The sequence below is a fragment of the Phlebotomus papatasi genome, chromosome 3 (genome assembly GCF_024763615.1).
Source record: "Phlebotomus papatasi isolate M1 chromosome 3, Ppap_2.1, whole genome shotgun sequence".
Lineage (NCBI taxonomy): Eukaryota > Metazoa > Arthropoda > Insecta > Diptera > Psychodidae > Phlebotomus > Phlebotomus papatasi.
Genome location: NC_077224.1, coordinates 903665 through 924069, shown reverse-complemented (window position 1 = coordinate 924069; position 20405 = coordinate 903665). Strand labels below are relative to the sequence as shown.

The window sequence follows — 20405 nt, the reverse complement described above, 5'->3', positions numbered from 1 at the left end:
AGGCAGTTTTCGCCAAATTGCATTCTCAAAATATATTTCTTTCAAAAATTTATGGAAAATTTTTCAAATAAAAATTCTTCAAAAATTACCATTGGAATGTTAAAAGAGAAAATCCAGCATTTTCCCATGGAAATTCAATAGGCGTATACACAGTACAAAATAACACCCTTTTCACATCATCAGGTGACTTATGAATCCCTTCTTTGTCCTCCTTTTTTTTCCTTCACATGGAAATTAAAAAAAAAACATCCTTCTATCTCTTTCACTCTCTCACCCACTTATTATTTATTGTACGGCAATATGACGCATAAATAGCATTTCTCACACTCACGCCAATTGAAATGCACAACATTGAACTTGACTTTTCAATGGGACCCATTCAGAGAAGAAGACCCTTCAGCGGTTGTCAATAAAATCAACAGTAATTCACTTTACTCACACTGGCACAAAAGAATAGATTTCTCAAATGCAGGAGGGATTTATACCTCAATGTTTCAATCCCCCTCACATATTATGCTCGGGCGACAAATAGAGACATCATATCATACACTTTGATCATCTTCAGCAAGATGCACTCTCTCAATCATTCATCAATTCCACATGGTTGTCAAGTGAGCAAAAAAAATATTGTGTACAGTAGAAGAGAACTAATTTTAAATTCCATTTAGAATCAAGTGATTGATTTGTTTATTTTACAATATTTATTTTTGCTTTATAGAATTCATATAGAACAACGATGTGAATGTTTTTTTTTTTTTTAATTTCGTAAACATCGACTGAGAAGTAATTTTAAATCATAATTGATTGGAATTTTAAAGGCATTTTCTGTTTTTTGAATTGTTAACCATTTGATGACGCTTATATTAATAAAATTAAAAGATTTACTTTGCTGTTATACTTTGAAAGAGTCATTAGTTTGATCATTTCAGAGAGATTAACACTTACGTGTATACTTCAGGAGAGAAAGTCGTGAAGAATTAGCTAAGAATACTGCCTCAGATCAGTTGCGTAACACACGGCAAATGTGTTGAAACCGAATAAAAGTCAAAATAATTTTGTCCAGGTAGCGCTTTGACCATTGATGTACAGTAGAGCCTCGCTATAGGCCATACTTGGTTCCAGATTTGACACTTGGGTCGCACTATAATCCATGTAATTTTTTAAAATTATCAAGGACTTTTAGTATTGAAATTGCTCGACGGCTTCCACTTTGCGATTGTGGTACTTGTCTTCGCTCTCTTCATTATGGATCACAATTATCACAACTACTCAATAAAGTTTGCCAAAAATAATATTAAAATAATTATGACAACATTGCATGTCGCGTACTAAAAACCATAACCTAACTTAACCCATTCAGTCAATGTACCAGAAATACTTGAGATAGAATGTTCATATTTTGTGATTAGTTTCCTAAAGGTTAATAGATGATTTTTTTGAAAAGAAATAATTTTTATCCATTATGGGGCGCGGAAGCCGCCCTCAAACACGCGTCTTAACGGTCACTGAATTTAAATTCTGTTCATTAATTCATTACAAACTCTATTGATTTATATAGAGTAACTATCCAAGAAAACACATTGGCAACCAGAATTCAAATCAGGAAAGAGGATGAAGGTCAATTTTAACAAATTCGACGGGATGTCGCATTATCTGTCCGCCATTTTGAGCAAAATTTTTGCATGACTTCACGTGAAGCGAGAAAAGAACAACAAAATGTATTCCCATCTCTGTCGGGCTATTTTTTCCAAGTAATTGAAGGACTAAAGTAACTAAAAATCCATTCCCGACAGAAACTCGAATATCAATTGCCTTGTAATAAATCATCTAAAATCACTAAATATGCGTATGATGTATAATACCATGGTAAGGGTTAAAATCAGTGTTTTGAAATCAACGGTCGATAAATTGTGGACTATAGAGCGATGGCCTATAGCGGGGTTCTACTGTACAAGTTTCATTTGACGTTTATTCGGTTTAAAACGGTCCTTGCTCACCCCTGCTTGGACGAATAGAATTTTGAAGTTGTCAGTGACTTCAAATACCTCGGACCGGTACTGACGATAGGTAATAAGGATTAAAGATTAAAAGAGGCTTGCGGCGGGAAGTAGAAGTTACCTTGCACCCTCGTCGAAACTTCGATCAAGAAACGTTTCGCGGTCAACAAAGATCAAAATATACAGAACAATAGAACCATACTGAAGCCAGTCATAACATACGCAACCAAGTTACAGATTGGATATGAAATATCTATCTATCTATCTACCTATATGGTCAAAAAAGGGTACCGTTGACTTATACACAACGAAAGAAAGAAATCTCTAAGGCCGTATTGTATAGCTTTATTTGAGAAAATTTAATCATAAACCTATTTGAAAACTTTAAAAATAAGATTTTGTACAACGCTTTGAAAACAAATCATCATAATTCGATTTTTAGTCCAAAATTAACTACTTGGGGCTTTGTTTGAAAGCTTACAAGAATCAACAAAGTACATTTCAAGACAGGGGGTTCGTGGTGCAATTGGTAAGAGCGTTCGGCTCTTGGGCGGTGTGAGATCCGGCTCGACTGTCACAGTTGTGAGTTCGAGTCCCGCCCGGTGCAAATGATTGAAGCGTCTGAAGGGACATATTTCTCATATTCATTGAAAGCAGAATTAAAAATTTGTAAACTGAACAATGTACAACATGGCAACAAAAGCCCGGTACAGCGAAATAAAAAAATTATTCTTTCTTTTTTTAAATTATTTTGAATATTGTGTAGAGGCAGGCAACGGACCTTCTCCCTGCCCTTCTCTGTCCGCTCTTTACTACGTCCGTTTTTATACAGTACTAAAATAATCAAATAGCAAAGGATCAACAATGGATTAATTTGGAATCGGACCTTAATTGAATTTTGAGAATACCTCACTCTTTTAGGTCAGCAAAAGTAAAATACATCGAAGAAGTACTCTTGAATGTAGAGTTTGTAGTTCCTCGTGGTCTTCCTTTTCTCTTTACTCATCTCAAACAGCGAGCAAATTCCAGAAATTCAAATTTAGTTCCGATTCCAAATTACCCCATTCAGTTTGCCATGTCCAGCTTTGGACGGTAATCCTTTGATTTTGATGCAACGCCCCATTTTCTTGAGGTAATCGAGAAATGGATGAACTAAACAAAGGAAGTGAATGAATATTAATAGGTACTCTTCCATTTTGCGCCTCGACGATGAAGCATCAAACCGCCCCTATGGTCATGAATTTTGGGTAATGAGCGAAAGAATAAGATCGTTAGTCAAATTGCCGAAATGATCTTCTTCTCAATGGTTGGGGAATTACTCATTAGATCGAGAGGAACGTCGCGTCGTATGGATCTCAAGGTTGAGGAGCTCCTTCCTCGAGTTGAGAAATCATAACACTGATAAAGGTTCCGATTATAGGTCATGGGTCGGTAAGGTCAACCAGCGACTAGGATAACAGTTGTCGAACGGGTGACATGTTCTACATATCGTCGGTTGGATCAGTAACTGTGCTATCAAAGTATGAACTGATGATAGCAACTGTACTATCAAACAAAGTAAGTTTGCTTTGTGTCTGCATTCGTTTCAAACGTCACGCAACGATACGTCGTTTAGAACGAAAGCAGACACAAAGCAAATGCAGTTAGCACAGTTGCAGTTGAAGTGATAGAAGGCTCGCTATATTATGCATATGTCCTGGATTTTAATCCACTGACGCCCTGATATTGACAACTCAATTCTTGTGTATCAAAACATAAATAACGGAATAGTGGAATAGGGAAGGCCGAGTTTCTATTATGCTAATATAATTTTGCCTTAAATTCTTCTGAATTTAAGAAACTAGCATAATAGTTTTTTTTCTCTACATCAGAAAATGCATGAAACTAGCAATTAAAATTTTCTGTTGTATACATAAAAAGTTCGACCGTATAAAACCGAAGTAATTGCAATTACCAATCAATTTTGTGCATTTTAAAATAGCATTCACGCATTTTTTTCTGTCTGTCCATCTCGTCAAAAGACCGAAAAAATTGTCACCATGAATGGTTGAGTAAATTGTAAACTGTTTTTTTTTCCTTCATGAACAGAGTTCAAATGCGCTACAAAAAAAAAGTGTTAGGAGAGAAATAAAGCATCAAACTAAAAGTGGCGTGGGAAAAAATTGCTCATTGACAAAAACGTGACACACAGCAATGTTCAAAAAAAAAAATTATAGTAGTGAGGCACTAATTGTAATCCAATATTTGGAGGTATTTTATTGCCCTTCTTTTGCTGAAGTTTAACACTAAAAACTCTTGTGGCTTGTTTTATTGTTGTTATAACTCAAAGCGGTATCTTAATAAGATTGGTTCTCTTCCTTCCTTCCAACTCTCTCTCATTTCTTAATCGTCACTCCGGCATTTGTGCTTACCTGAAAGGTAGGCCCCCATATAAGTAAATGCCTTTGGAGCTTGGAGAGTTCGAAAGAAGAGCAAATAAAAGAAAATAATGCTATGGCTCGAATTGATATGGAAAAGAAAAGGCGCGCGCGCGTGTGTTATTCAATTATGATATTGTGTGTGATGTTTTCTCATTCAAAATCATCGCAATTCAAGCACCCAGCAAGAGTGAATTGAGAGGAGAGGTACACGGTGGAAAAAACATATGTGTCATTAATGTTTATATTTTATATAATATATAGTTCATATAATGGGTTTTTGTATTATGTGAATATCTTGCACACATCATTCTCACACACATTTTGTATTAATTTCACTCTCATTCGAGACAAAATATACACATATATATATACCAAACACACCAGACACTTTGAAGACACAATTGAAAATGACTCTTCTCTGCACCCAAGAGGTTTGTTTTCGACTCACAACCACGTGGTTTAATTCCTTATGTCGTGTGTGCCTCAATAATGTTGTGCTTTCATACACAAAATACACTTTGGATGATATCACCCCATCCCAACAACCCCAACCACTTCAAGCTCAACCTCTAAAGTCAGTTTCACTCTCTCCCAAAACATACCCAGGCATATACATGGTTCATGGTAGGAAGACAACCCCTTAGCAAATAGTGTGTGCTTTATGACATCATTCACAAGACCACCCACTCCCACCCACGACTGGAAGACGTTCACACAGTGACACCACACGAGACACATCGGAAGATATCAGTTGCACAAGACGATCTAAAAGGAATGCCACCCTCCATCCAACATCCCCAAAATACCTCAATCATGTGAACGAAATTCACCCTCCTCCCTCAACAATGACACTCTCTATCTCATTTCCCACAGCATCTCAAATACTCTAATTCACCCCAAATCCACATTCATCTGGAAAGCCCTATACAGAACGGAAAATATCAAATGACCATTTAAAGAAGGCGTCTTAATTACATTGAACAGTCTTGAAAAACAAAAAAGTGTAACTTTAGATTTTGTTTTTCATTACGCTTCTTTCGTCTTCAATCTTCGATAAACAAAAAAAAACGTACGTGACTAACAACCAAAATCTCAGTCTTCATAAAAATTAATTTATAGTAATAAAATCAAGAAGTTAATAGCAGCGGATGCAGAAATTGTTTTGTAAACTTGATTCGGAAATAAAATAAAAATATGTAGTTAAATGAACATCCTAAAGTCTCCTTATTAATTTGGCTGAGTGCGTAAAACCAGTATAAGAATAATGGATCCACTAAGTTCCAGCCGTTAAGAAATTAAATTGATGTGTGATACATCTTAACCTTAGGGCGTAGTGAATTCTGGTCGGGGTATTACATCTATAGATCTCAACAGCTCACTATGGTAATATATGCCCTAGACCCTATTACGACTTAAACCGAGAGACGGCTTAGCATAATTGTATACAAAATCCTCTTGTTCAGTAATAACCTTCCCGATTTGAGAGCTCTTTCCGGTAGAGGTTTTTCCTTTACCGTTTCGAAGGTAGGGGGAAGTACTCAGGTTGGACCACAAATATGAAGTTCAAACAATATGAATTTTTTTCTGGGAAAATCGAAAATGAATCCCAATTTTCATTACACCGAAAAAATCTTTAGTTAATTGAGATCCCATGCTTATCTCATTTACCATTCAAAATCCCTTAGTTTCTTTTTATGAGATAAATAAAAATACTACGTCGATTTCGTCCAAGACATGGTACAATTTTTGCCTTCGAATGTGACGGTACATGCCTTTGAATCTACAATTTTCTCGGAAAATATTTCTATCGAAACACTAAACAATCTATTATTGATTAGCCTGAGGTATAATACACTCACTGAAACTATTTACAGAAGAACAACTTCAGAAAACAGAACATTTTTTCTGATTTTACACTACACCTCGTCATAGGCCTGCCTCGAGGTCGACGCCTTCTCACAATGGGTTGCATAGCTTTTCTGGGGAATCTTTTGAATCGATAGTATCGGTAAATCTATATCTGGTAGATTAAGCAAATATCGACTTTTTACGCATTGTTGAGCCATTTATTGTGATATTTTTAAAAGAATGCGACCTTTGAAAAATATCTAAAATAGTTTCAAAAAGTGCAGGTATCGTTTAAAGTTATCAGAATCGTCAGTCGATACTATCGAAAAGAAGTTATCAAGTCACCCAGGAAGTCGAGAGGTCGGATACTGAATCAAGTTAGCCGTATACTAAACTGTAGAAAAGGACAAGTGCATTATGCACTATACTGAAGCCTAGAGAAACCATTACTAAGGGTCATGATAGACCCATGCTGATCTTCGAGAATATTTAACCTACAAATTTGACAGAAAAGATTTATCCTAATTTTTCATTCACGGAGGACTAAGGATCGTCGATTAGAGGTCCTTTGCACAAATTTCCTTTCTCTAATCCCTTACGGTTTATTTGTATGAAGAAATAAAAAAAAAGAGGTTCTTGAATTGATCGTAAAGATCAGTTGTGCTCTGAACACTGAATTCGTATACTGCTCGAAAGATGGGAGAAAGTGGTGGTTAGCTATAGACTGTACCTGATATATTTTTTATCACATTATCGTAAATAAATATTAATTTTCACGAGAAACTAGCGTTAAAAACCAATTTACACATATACTTTATCTATACACTGAGAGAAATCCGAAAAAGTTAAAATAACATTCCGGAAATGTTAATTTTACCCTGCAGTATTGATCCAAAATCGGTGTAAATATTACCCTTTTTAAGTGTATTAGGGGTTAAAGGTACCCTTTTTCACGTTAATTTTACCCTTAATAAGGTGTAAAATTAACATTAAAAGATGTTGATATATTTTTACACTTAAAAAGTGTTAAATTTCTGAGGAAAAAATGTTAATCGCACCCTCTTTTTTTTCTCAGTGTATGCACACATCAAGTATAGACTTACAGTAGACTCTCACTCAATCGGTTCTTTTTCAATCGGGCGTCAAATTTTGTTGACAATTTTCACGCTTAATTATGAAGCTAATTCGCTCAAATTCGCCGTAGTTCTTCCTATTTTATCGTGATTCTTTATAATTGAGCGCTTTTTGTGGAATTTACAAAGGCTTTGATGCCCAAATCTATCGATAAACCGGATGACATTTCGCCCCATATTCCCGATTGAGAGAGAGTCTACTGTAGATTTAAAATGTAATTGTAGGGGAAAGTTTTCAGGCTTCGCACTCTGGCTTCGAACACTTCATATTTTTTCCCATATTCTATTAATGAATCTGAACTAGTTTTTCAGGAAATGTGTGATTTATATAGGTCAAATTCATTTAAAAAAAAAGTATAAGAAAAATATGTAGTGTTCGAAGCTAGAGTGTGTGCGAAGCCTTAAAGCGTCCCCCTATATGTGGACCTAACTGTTATTTTATCCTTAAAGTAAATCTAGGATTCCATCCTAAACCTACATGCGTCCATAACTAACATTTTTCAGAATATATTCGCATAATTTAAAAGTCATTAAAATTCAATGACACTGCTGTCTTGAATGGTCATCATGATTAATAGGAATAAGGTGACTTTAATGCTGAAATAAATTCTAAGAAAATTACAAAACTAAACTGTCCCATTACGAATATTTACAGCATCAATAAAAACCACAAAAATCTCTCGGAAAAATTCAAATATGCACGAAGTTCTTGGAAAAAGAGAAATTTTCTGAGCAACATTCTCACGTTGTCTTTTTGGTAAATCAATAAGAAAAAAAAATGTAGTTTCCATCGGTGAAATGTCTTGTGTATTAATAGTGTTCTTATGATTCACTTTAATGAGTCAGTTGTATGAATTTTGAAATACCACATAAATCAACAACCACCTTTGATATGGGGTGAAAATGTGGGTGAAATATAGTGGTTTGAGTAGTGGAATTCCCTTTGAATTGAGATGAAAGTGGTTGAGGATTCAATGTCATCGCCATACAGGACATCTTAGCCATTCTCTTTCTCTGTCCTAGCAACATATTCACGGTACTGTCTCTCTTCCTTCAGCATTCTCAGATGGTTTCTCATTCAACTGTCCCCCACAGTCACTTTATTGGGAATTATTGTATGGAAGTTTGGCAGCATGCGGAAATACAAAAGTCATCCATCTCACTCGGGCTCATTCACTAAATCCTGGCCACACATTAAGTGGACTTTTATCTCCCTCATACTCCCTCAGATTTTTACTATCCGGGACTCCCTCCTTTTTTTTTCTTCCTTCCTCATGCTTATTCTTCCCACACACAGTGGTCCATTCCCTTGGTGATCTCTCCAACACCTATCACTCAACCCTCCCTCTTCTCTCTTTCACTCCTTCCCTCATCTCTATTCTCCATCTCACCGTGAATCCCAGAGACAGCGTGATGCCACGTGGACTGATCTCACGCCATGTTCTTCAGATGAATCTTGAGGAATTTATTATAATTCCAACGCCTTTTTTCGCCTCTTTTTTTGTGTTATCTCTACTCTCTTTCTCTTTCCATCAACATCAAACACCCAAAACACAATTCACTTTCTCACTCAATCACACATCATATTCTTCCTTTCTCGTTTCTCCTTCCGCGCACAAAATCCATGAATGAAATGAATACGAGAATTATCAAGAGGACAGAGTGTTTAAAAAAAAGCGCAAACATTTTTATACTCTGTGATATAATAGAAATGGAGGGAAAAAAAGTGCGAGAAAAAGCAGAAACAGAATAAAGCATCATTGTGAGACCATAACAGAGGCAAAGAAATATTAAAGAGCATTGAAAAATCATGACACAAAAATTAAACAAAAATAAGCATCATATTTTTCTTTTTCTTCTTACTTAAAAAAAAAAAACTCATCTTTCATTCTGTCTCACTTGCCCACACCCAAAATCCCGAGTATTTCTGAAAGAGTGAGTAAGATTATAAAATTAATAATCTCATGTGTGGGTGGTTTATTCTGTTACAATTGCATTCCTCAGCACATTTTAATCTCCGAGAGTCTTTTTTTTGTTTCACTTTAATGCCACAGCACTGGGACTTCCTCAATTGACAAAGAGAACAATACCAGAGAAAATAAAAGTAAAACAAATGAATGAATTTGCACATTTTCATCTTAATCAAAATATCACACTCAATCCTTTTAAAATCATTTAAAGACTGCATTCTGAGAAAAAGATGACCTTCAAATGATCTTCTCAGTAAGCTGATGACTTATAGATGGCGCTTCTTTTGACAAAAACCGGTGGCGGCCAAAATCCCGAATGTTCAAAATCGTGAAAGGGATGAAATTATATGGAGGAAAATGTATAGAATAATTTCCCAAGACACAGAAGATTTCCCTTTGTCTCCAGCAAGCGCAGGTCAATTCGTGGGAGTAGCTATGATACTTTTAAGAATTCGGGATTTTGGCCTTCGGGATTTTGGCTTTCGGAATTTTGGCTTTCGGGATTTTGGCTTTCGAAATCTTGACGTTCGGGATTTTAACGTTCGGGATTTTGATTTTCTGGATTTTGGCGTTCGGGATTTTGACGTTCGGGATTTTGGCTTTCGGGATTTTGGCTTTCGAAATCTTGACGTTCGGGATTTTGGCTTTCTGGATTTTGGGTTTCGGGATTTTGGCTTTCGGGATTTTGGCTTTCGGGATTTTGGCGTTCGGGATTTTGGCTTTCGGGATTTTGGCTTTCGAGATTTTAACGTTCGGGATTTTGGCGTTCGGATTTTGGCTTTCTGGATTTTGGCTTTCGGGATTTTAGCCTTCGGGATTTTGGCGTTCGGGATTTTGACTTTCGGGATTTTGACGTTCGGGATTTTGGCTTTCGAGATATTGGCTTTCGGGATTTTGACGTTTGGGATTTTGGCTTTCTGGATTTTGGGTTTCGGGATTTTGGCTTTCGGGATTTTGGCTTTCGGGATTTTGGCGTTCGGATTTTGGCTTTCTGGATTTTGGCTTTCGGGATTTTAGCCTTCGGGATTTTGGCGTTCGGGATTTTGACTTTCGGGATTTTGACGTTCGGGATTTTGGCTTTCGAGATATTGGCTTTCGGGATTTTGACGTTCGGGATTTTGGCTTTCTGGATTTTGGGTTTCGGGATTTTGGCTTTCGGGATTTTGGCTTTCGGGATTTTGGCGTTCGGGATTTTGGCTTTCGGGATTTTGGCTTTCGAGATTTTAACGTTCGGGATTTTGGCGTTCGGATTTTGGCTTTCTGGATTTTGGCTTTCGGGATTTTAGCCTTCGGGATTTTGGCGTTCGGGATTTTGACTTTCGGGATTTTGACGTTCGGGATTTTGGCTTTCGAGATATTGGCTTTCGGGATTTTGACGTTCGGGATTTTGGCTTTCGGCATTTTGACGTTCGGGATTTTGGCTTTCAGGATTTTGGCTTTCAGGATTTTGGCTTTCGGGATTTTGACCGGGACCCGACAAAAACATATGATAGTTGTAAAACTTCCAACTTCAAATGACATGTGTCAGAATTTCATGACATCTGATTAAAATACACAGTAAATTCCCTCATATTCAGGCTTTTGGGACCGAAATGTCACCCGAAATAACGAGAAATTCGGGCTCAAACTACAGTAGACTCTCACTCAATCGGTTCTTTTTCAATCGGGCGAAAAATTTTGTTGACAATTTTCACGTTTAACTATGAAGCTAATTCGCTCAAATTCGCTGTAGTTCTTCCTATTTTATCGTGATTCTTTATAATTGAGCGCTTTTTGTGGAATTTACAAAGGCTTTGATGCCCAAATCTATCGATAAACTGGATGATATTTTGCCCCAAATGCCCAATTGAGAGAGAGTCTACTGTATTTTAAACGCAAGGTTTTTTTTATAATCTGTATACTGAACTGTTTACTGAAAATTGCATGAAAACCTCTTAATAATGCACAATTAAACATTGTTTTCCTGAAAACTACTGCCCGAATTGAAAAGTAGCCCGATCTTAAAAGAGCCGAATTAGCTAGATCTACTGTAGTTCTCCGATATCCGGATGACAGCCGTCAAATACCGACGGTTAGTCAATTCAAAATTATTTTTACTTTTTAAGAAGTTTAAAAACATGGTTTCTCCATTACGAATCAAAGTAATATTTTAATTTAATAAATGATAATAAATGGAACACTATGAATTTATTATTAATATTTGTTTATTATTATTTATTAATAATAATTAATTTCTATTTTAATTCTAATGAGTGAAGCACAAAATATAAGAACCATTAGAAATTTAAAATTCCCAAATGTCCTTTTTAGTTTAAGAGCTTCATTCCTTTTCATTTTAAGAGCTGAGTGTAATAATTTGTGATTTGACAGATGTTTCAGTAAACGACTTTTTATATTTTCAAAACAATGGATCAAAACCATTTCGTGTTAATTTTATTTTCACAAGTATTTTCCGGATAGCCCCATCAAGAACAAGAAAGAAACATTTGTTAAAGTTAGAGTAGGATAAATAATATTGATAATAATAGCAATAATTTTAATAGTAATAATAGCAAAATTTTGTGTTTTTATTAATTTATCTTCGACATTTATTGAGTGATGTGTTAATTTTCCTGTGATTAACCCATCAGACTCGTACGAATTTTCCTACGACTATCCTCTCCCAACTGACACTTTCTTTACTGGGATATGCTTAACTTTGTGAATGAAAAATCCACTTTGTCATTGAAAAAGATCTGTTAAATTGAAATATGATCAATAAAATTATCTTCAAGTGCTCCCTAGTGCAACATTCTAAATCACTTTCAAGCAATATAATTTTGAATTGTCTCAAAAGCAACATTTACTATTCCATTTTAAGTGGTCTTTTATGACTTCTACCAGCCTCCAAAAAAAAGATCTCCCAGACCAATCAATAATGGAAAATTCTTAGAATTCTTCCTAGACATCTAGGACAAAATCACATCAAGACTTTCCAGGTGGAACATACAGAGTTGGCAGAAAATTTTGCAGAGTGCAAGAGAATGCAATAAAAAAAGGAATATCTTCTGAAACTAATGGAAATTCTCATGTCTTCTCACCCAAGCAACGTTTGAGAAAAGACACGAGATGACCTTTTCGCCCCCTTCGTCATAGAATCTCATTAAAAGTACTTCGACCCCCCTGACATCATTCGCCCGACTTTTGCATTCTCCATTTTGAGGGATACATCCATTCAAAGTGTTGTTTATGCTTTAGCAAAAATCAATCCCATGAAATATTTGATCCTACATCTATCAATTTTCTTCTCGAAAGTTCGTTAGGGACACCCTGGGAATTTAATAATCTTAAGTAACCCATATAGCCTTATACGGGCTTCAGACCTAGGGCTTAGGCATACGACTTAACTGCTCTAATTTCTTATCAAGATTTTTTTTTAAAAATTTTGACTTAGGATTGATTTCGGGTGACAGATGTCAAACACTGACGCTTGGATCTTCACGATATACTTATTATGCATATAAATATTTGATGTTCTATATGACTTTTGCCCAATGGAAAGGATCTCGACTGAAGTATATGCCTTAAATGGAAATTCAACAATTTTTACACAACTTTTGTTTAAAAATTCAACAAATTTGTATGAAAATTCAACAACTTTTGTTTAAAAATTCACCAACTTTGGTTATAATACACAAGGCTTCACACTATAATATTGTGAAATACAGTGCCCGCTTTGTAATCCGGATGATTTTGAGACAAAATGACAGATGTCCGCTTCGTAATCCGGATGGATTTTTTGAATTTGTTCAACGTCTCGAAAATATAATACAAGATTTTTTTTTGTAGAATTAGAATAAAAGTTTTAAAGAAGCTTAAAAAGACATAATTAGAGAATTCTATGCTATTATACTTCATTTATTAAACAAAAATATCACAGGATGACAGGATAGTTCATTTTCATTGCTGAACACGCATGCATAAATAACCTCAAAATTATTTTAAATGTAACCGTCGAGAACTTGTCCGGATTACGGCGATCCGGATTAGAAAGCGGGCACTGTATTATGATCAAACTATAATAGTGTTAATTTTTGATCCTGTGACAAAAAATACCATAAAGTTGTGTATTTTTTCACATTACAATAATGTGAAAAACTATAATCATACTATAATAGTGGTAATTTTCAATCACGTGACAATAAATTATCAAATTATTGTGCATTTTTTAAACATTTTTAAATTAAACAACTAAAATGGTCAATTTTGCACTATTATAATAGTAAAATTTTACACAATTTTTTACTGTGTAGAAGTCTTTATATAGGTATGCATCTCTATAAACTAATCAAGTATATTTTCATTGGTGCGACATAAATATTACTGTAAAGTTAAACATTATTACTAGAACATTTCTTATTATTAGTAAAATCAAATTAACTAATTGAAAACTTGATCAATGATTTGTAAAATTAAAACACATTACACAGCTCTCCAATGTTTCTCTCTCTTCTCTCTTCTTTTTATGTTTTGGCTGTCAGACTCAATCAGGTCCATATAGCCAATCTCTCCAATGTTTGGGTGATTGGGAACGAAAATGACAGACAAAATGTGGCAAGAGGATTTTTTGACATTTTTGTGTATTTGACAGCTGTCACCCAAAGATCGTAAAGATGAATCTCGGAGAGCTTTTGTCGCAATAAATCTTGTGTTATTCCCGCAATAATTTTTTTAATAGAAAAACAATCAAGATTGTATGTAGGGAAAGTGTCCAAGCTTCTTACGATCCGAAGCTTTGTAATGACTAAATTTTTCCCCTAGTTTTTTTTTAAACAAAAACATAGAGAAAAATTAGTCATTATGAAGTCATTACGAAGCATGGGCACTTTCCCCCATGCGGGTGACATTAGCTCTAAAAAATGCAACCAGTTTTAGTGTAATTTTTTCCCTGTTTTCGTACACATTTCACGTGATATCTCCAAAACTATGTAGATTGTCAATTTATGGTTTTCGGTTGCCTCTTCGCTATTAAATTGGCTTTTATTTTGTATTAGTATTTTGTACTAATTCATTCTACAATAACAAAAAACAGCTAATAAACTCAAAAAAATTTTCGGCTCGCTAGAAATATAAGGGAAACATAGGAAATGTCATGCCCCTGCTTTCCCCTATGATTTGAAGATAGAAGCAAGAAATGTGGTCTAGCTACAACAATCAATGGTCAATGGAAAATTTTGCCTTCAATAACCCATTTTATATGGAAATGCAATATTGTAAGCTTGTGAAATTAAGTTTTACCTTCCGGATGACATTTATGGGCAAAGAAGTAGGGTAAGTGTGCCAAATTTCGGCATAGTTGCATGCAAGCACCAAAATCTCAAATTTGAAATATAATATTTTTAATAAAAATTGATTTTTTTTCATTCCTTCTACTTAAGAAGTGTTGCTTAGAACCTTGTTAACAATTTATCGTCTTTATTTTCTCTAAAATCATTTTCAGTACATTATAAAATGAATAAAAATGTAGACAGAGCATTGGTGGCCTATTTCGGCCACCTTCATTCTCATAGTTCCTTGCCCTTCCAGAATTCTTCCAAGGTTTTTTCGCGTCATCTCGCTTGTCGAAGTTACATTTTTTGCTATTCTTTTGCATTGTATAATCTTTAGAGTAAGTAAAAACTTGAAATTCATGGAAATTCGAGGAACAAAAAGGTGGCCGGAATTGCAAGCTGGCCGGAATTTGGAACACTTACCCTACCACATCTTGCTAAAACAAAAAAATACATATCCCTAAAACAAGAAAGAATCACATGGAGGGTACAGTTCCACCTAAAATCCTTATTCTAGGAAAGTGCAGGCACTTGGACAAAGAATATGAGTCAAAGTCCAAGACAAAGAGTGAAAACATTAAATTGCACCAGAAGAAGGGCAATAAAACATTTCCCATTGTGATTTCACCTCTCTCTATCAACGAACTCGGAGTCCGGCTCTAGGGAATAATGTTCAACATTACTGAGATGATGGAGAATAATTATTTTTATTCTTTTTTTCCCCTTTCTTAATTGTGCACAACAAAAAGCGTCTAGTCACTTTGTCCGTCACGGATATGATTCGCCAATTCCGTTACACATGGCGCGCGTGGAAAAATCTTTACATATTTTCTTTGCGAAATATTTAAAAAAATATATATATAGGTATATTGAGAAGATGAGAATGTAAAAAGATTATACCAAATTGGGAATAAATTCCTCAAGAAGGTGAAAATTAAGACTGACCACTTTCTTTATTCTCCGTGTGTCATACAAAAAACGCGTGATAAATCACACGTTTTGTCTTAAAAAAGGACAAAATGGGGTGACATCAGACAAGAATATTGCCCTCCATTTTCTTGTTTTTCATTTTTTCCATATTTAAATTTTATTAAAAAAAGATGATGAAATATTTAATAATTATGTAAAAAAACTATATTTTATTTTTTATAGCCATACAAACATTAAATTTAGCCCTTGTGACTTAAATTATAAACTTTGCCTCTTTTCACACAAGATGGCAGTGGGGGGTGGAGATCTTATTTGCCAGGATAAAAAAAAAGTAAATCAACCAATTTTAAAAGTACAACTTGGACATTTTGTGAGAAATTGAAAGAGAGTGGAGGGCAGAGGTGAAGAGAAGAGAGAGAGAGAAAAAAAAGTAAAAACAAAAATTGGTCGACGAAACGGCATTTAAAATGGAAGAAGGAAATAAAACAAGTTTATGGAGTTTCAGGGTGGAAGACCCAAATGGTGGCGGGCCTCGCGCGTTCCCTCTGCCAACATAAATCTCTCTTTGTCTTGCACACTACCTCACCCATCATACCATCCATCTCACTCACTCGCGCCCGTATGGCGCAGCGCGATACCCAAGCCCAGAGGTGTAGAACCATCTCAAATGGCAAGCAGATACAATTTTCAAACTGAAACTCCTTTCCCACCGTGCACGCCACTGAGTTTCCTTGGAACCGCGCTGGTTGGCCGGTTCCATGGTTGGACGAACTGCGCGCCGTCCAAGTCTCTCAATATCTCTCTCTCTCTCTCTTCCTCTCCTTCCCTGCGTGCTCCAACAAACTCCTGCTGATGGCGTTTCTGGTGAAACATTGACTCACAGGGAGGAAGCACCCAAGAAAACCCAGAGAGAATATTCTCTCTCTATCTCTTTCCACCTCCACCCATTTTTTGTTCAAAAAAAAAAACCTCTTTTTTTCGTGCCTCAACTCTTCTTTTGCTCCATTTTCCAGAGAGAGAATTTTATTAATTAAAAGTAATTGCATTCTAAATCCCCATCTTAAACACACTCTCTCTCTGTCACATTTTGGGATACCCTATTTTCAGCCTCATGCACCCAAATTGCACACACCAAATTGTCTGTTTTTCCAGTGCAAAATTCTCCCAGAAAATTTTCCCATCGTCAGGATTACCATTGCAACATCTCTTCTCTCTCTCTGTCCCCCGAAAGTTGGCAAAACTTTCAATTAATCCTTGGAATATTTTTTTTTGTGTTTGATCGTAAATTTATTTTCAGAATTGTGGTCCCCAGAATGAAAACAACCACTTTCATCTTCCTCAATCTTCAAACAACACTCTCTCACGGGCTATTTCAGCATTAACCGATTAATCTCACAACCACACACACATACTTAGACCATCCGCATAGTACACCAATACCACACACATTGACAGATTATAAACAAAAGAAACAAAGCGATGTGTCTTTTGTTTCTTCTCCCCTTCCAAATTCTCAGCACAGAAAAAAAAACCAGTCAAGAAAATACCATCATGAACAATTCTTTTGACTTTTCTGTTCCCATGCACAAATTTTCCATCAGGTGAAAAATGGCCATTTTCCTCATCTAGCTTTTCCCGTGGGAGACAAGTAAAAAAAAAACAAGACCAAGGGAAAAGAGGGAAAATCGTAAAGGCTCCATCTTGTGCCTTGTGCAGCATGTGCTGTTTGTGTCTACGACTTAGAGGGCTGAAGTATATATTGGTAAGAGGTGACGCATTCTTCTAAATAATTGACATAGTTATTAATTATTTTCTTCTCTTATTGAAAAACATTATGCCAAATGCAAATTTCTGTAAAATGAAATGCATAAATTTGAATGCTTTAACGAAACATTTCCATTAGGCAACCCTTATGCGTAATACCTGACGCACAATAACTTTTATTTTGTAAACATGTTTTTGACATTTCAATGAGAGTGAGTGAGATCTAGATATAGTCATCTCGCTCATTCTCATGGGAAATTTTGAAAACATGTTTATAAACAAAAGTTATTGTGCGCTGGTCTAGAAATCTAGAATTATGCCAAGCACACAATAACTTTTGTTTATAAACATGTTATCAAATTTTCCCATGAGAGTGAGCGAGATGACTAGATCTATATCTCATTTACTCTCATTGAAATGTCAAAAACATGTTTACTAAACAAAAGTTATTGTGCGTTGGGCATTACTCATTTCCCTCGCTCTTATATGCTGTTTCGAAAACATGATTACAAAACAAAAGTTATTGTGTGTTGGGCATATCAGTAAGAAGACTATTGTAGAAGGAAGAAGACTATTGTAGTCCTACTGTAGTGTAGTCCTACTAGAAGGAAGAAGACTATTGTAAGTCTAAAATGTAAACTTTACAGGAGAGCTTTAAAGTTTGACAGCTCAAATTTATTTTTATTAATTTCACTGTAATTAATATACTTTCAGCTTTTGAAACTTTTGTATCATACTTATGCATTGAATATCTTCTGGTTAACGCTACTTTTAAGTTATTTACAGTAAAATTGTGGGCAAAAAACTTGATAATTGGGCACGCTGATTTTCAGTTTTTTTATTGTAAATTTTTCAGAAATACCTTAATTAACATAAAATTTTGAGGAGATGTAGATCTAAGGTTTCTGCAACCAATGATACCATCTTTTTATACTACTGTAAGTATAGACTTACAATAGTCTTCTTTGGAGCCGACGATGCAATTTCAAAAACATGTTTACAAAACAAGTCGTTCTATACACGGCATTACGTCCAACGCACAATAGCTTTTGTTTGTAAACATGCTTTTTTTTAGCATTTTCGTGAGAATATGATCTACATCTGGTTGTCTCACTCACTCTTATAGGCAGTTTCGAAAACATCTTTAAAAAACAAAATTTAGGCATTGTGCCCAACGTACTATAGTCTTTTATTTTGTAAACATGCGTTTTTGAGCAATCACAATAGAGTAAGTAACTAATTCAACCAACTCGAGAATAATTTGAAGCGAAAGAGCCAAAGAGCTAATAAATGAATCACTTCTTATTCATCAGTTACAAATTTTGACATGTTCTTAAGAAATTAGATTTAATGCCAATATTAATAATTACGGTCAGTAATGAACAAAGCTTGGTTTTTATATTGGTAACTCAGTATTAAGTATGTTCAAGTTCAATGTCGAAATGTCATAAAGGTTAGCTTTGTAACTGAGTGAGAAGGCCTCAATGAATCAGTGAATAGACAATGTCTAGCCTTGAATACGTTCAGTGAACCGCGTAAAAAAGAGGTTTGTACAAGAACGATTTTCGACACGCAGAATTCATAAATACACATTCACTGTCCTGATTCATAAACCGAGGCTGGTCTACCGTTAAAAAAGCGGTATTGTTTGTATGAGAACGCACCTAGAGCACCGTTATATAGAGCAGGTTTACCGCATTGGGGTTAAGATGGAACAGGAGAATGGGGAGTACATAATGGACATAAATAAGTAGCCTGGATGCAGCGGTTCCGAAAAGAATATTAACGGACTCATATACAAATCTTAGTCTCAACTGAGTGACAGATCCCTGTTGTTGCTCTCACGATTGATTTCATGCCTTGAAGAAGATTCCGTCCAGGCTTGAAACGTAGGCTAATAAATTTGTGGGACAGAAACTAGGTAAAATTTTCCGGCTTAGTATCCATTATGTCTTGAAAGTGTCTTGAATTTCTTCAAGTTTGGCCGTAAGAGTAAGGTTTCATACTTTCATTGCAAGTAGTACAACCCATGCATTGAACAAGTCAAATTACTGAAATCACTGAAATACTACGCTTCAACGTCTACGTCATTTTGAAGGAATGTGTCAGATCGTAAACGGAAACCCGATAAGAAACATCCTCGAAACATCGTAAAGGATTAAACAGTAAAACTCAAGAAAAGCCTATCCGTTCACTACCTTGTCAATAGAACGATAGTATGGATCGTAGCCCTTTCTTTCAAATCTGTTTTCTGCCTCTATGCAACAACACAATTATGCATTTCACAATGAGAAATTTTACATTCAGACATAATTTCATGGAGCAAAATGGCGTGGCACGTGGACGAACAGATATTGTCGGCAGATATTGTCATTTAATCTTCCCAGAGTGTAATGTACAACCATGGTTTGAAGGACTAGGTAAATTGAATAGAGAGATTATTGTTATAATAAGTCGACTGATTTCGAACCATGTCGGATTAAGAGTACATTTACACAGGATAAATATAGCTGATCATCAATTATGTGAGCGCTGTAATGAATATGAGGACAGTCATCATGTCCTCTTCAGGTGTCCGCGATTTGCGGTTGGCAGAGACGAGCTTGTAGCCTCATGCAGTGCTATATCCCCTAGCCTCCAGGGACATATTAGCACTGTGTCTCGAGCGCAAGCTGACTGGACCTTTAATTATGATAGCCAGATTTGTCAAGAGAAATGGCATCCAAATATAATACTTCTAAGAATCCTGGCAGTATCACTCCTAGGAGTGTTTAAAACTGTATCGTACAGATTTATGTTATTTATTTTTATATAAGTGATTGCGAGTTAGTGACAACGTTCTACCGTGTAGGTTTTCGGTCATGATAGGCCAAGAGCCTGAGACCTGAATATTACTGAAAATAGTAATTTCATGGGCAAAAAACTCTACGACATATCGTCGGTTGCATCAACCGTTGTTGTATTTGTATTTGTTTTGTTTGTGCAACTGTTGCAAACAACGATTTTTACCAATATTTGAAAATTGCCAATCACT

General features: G+C 35.5%; 1 protein-coding gene across 2 annotated transcripts in view; it reads right to left on the bottom strand.

Moving 5' to 3' along the window:
• Window positions 1–20405, bottom strand: part of LOC129806353 (high mobility group protein DSP1-like) — a 55146-nt gene that overhangs the window by 28660 nt on the left and 6081 nt on the right. The window lies entirely within an intron of this gene.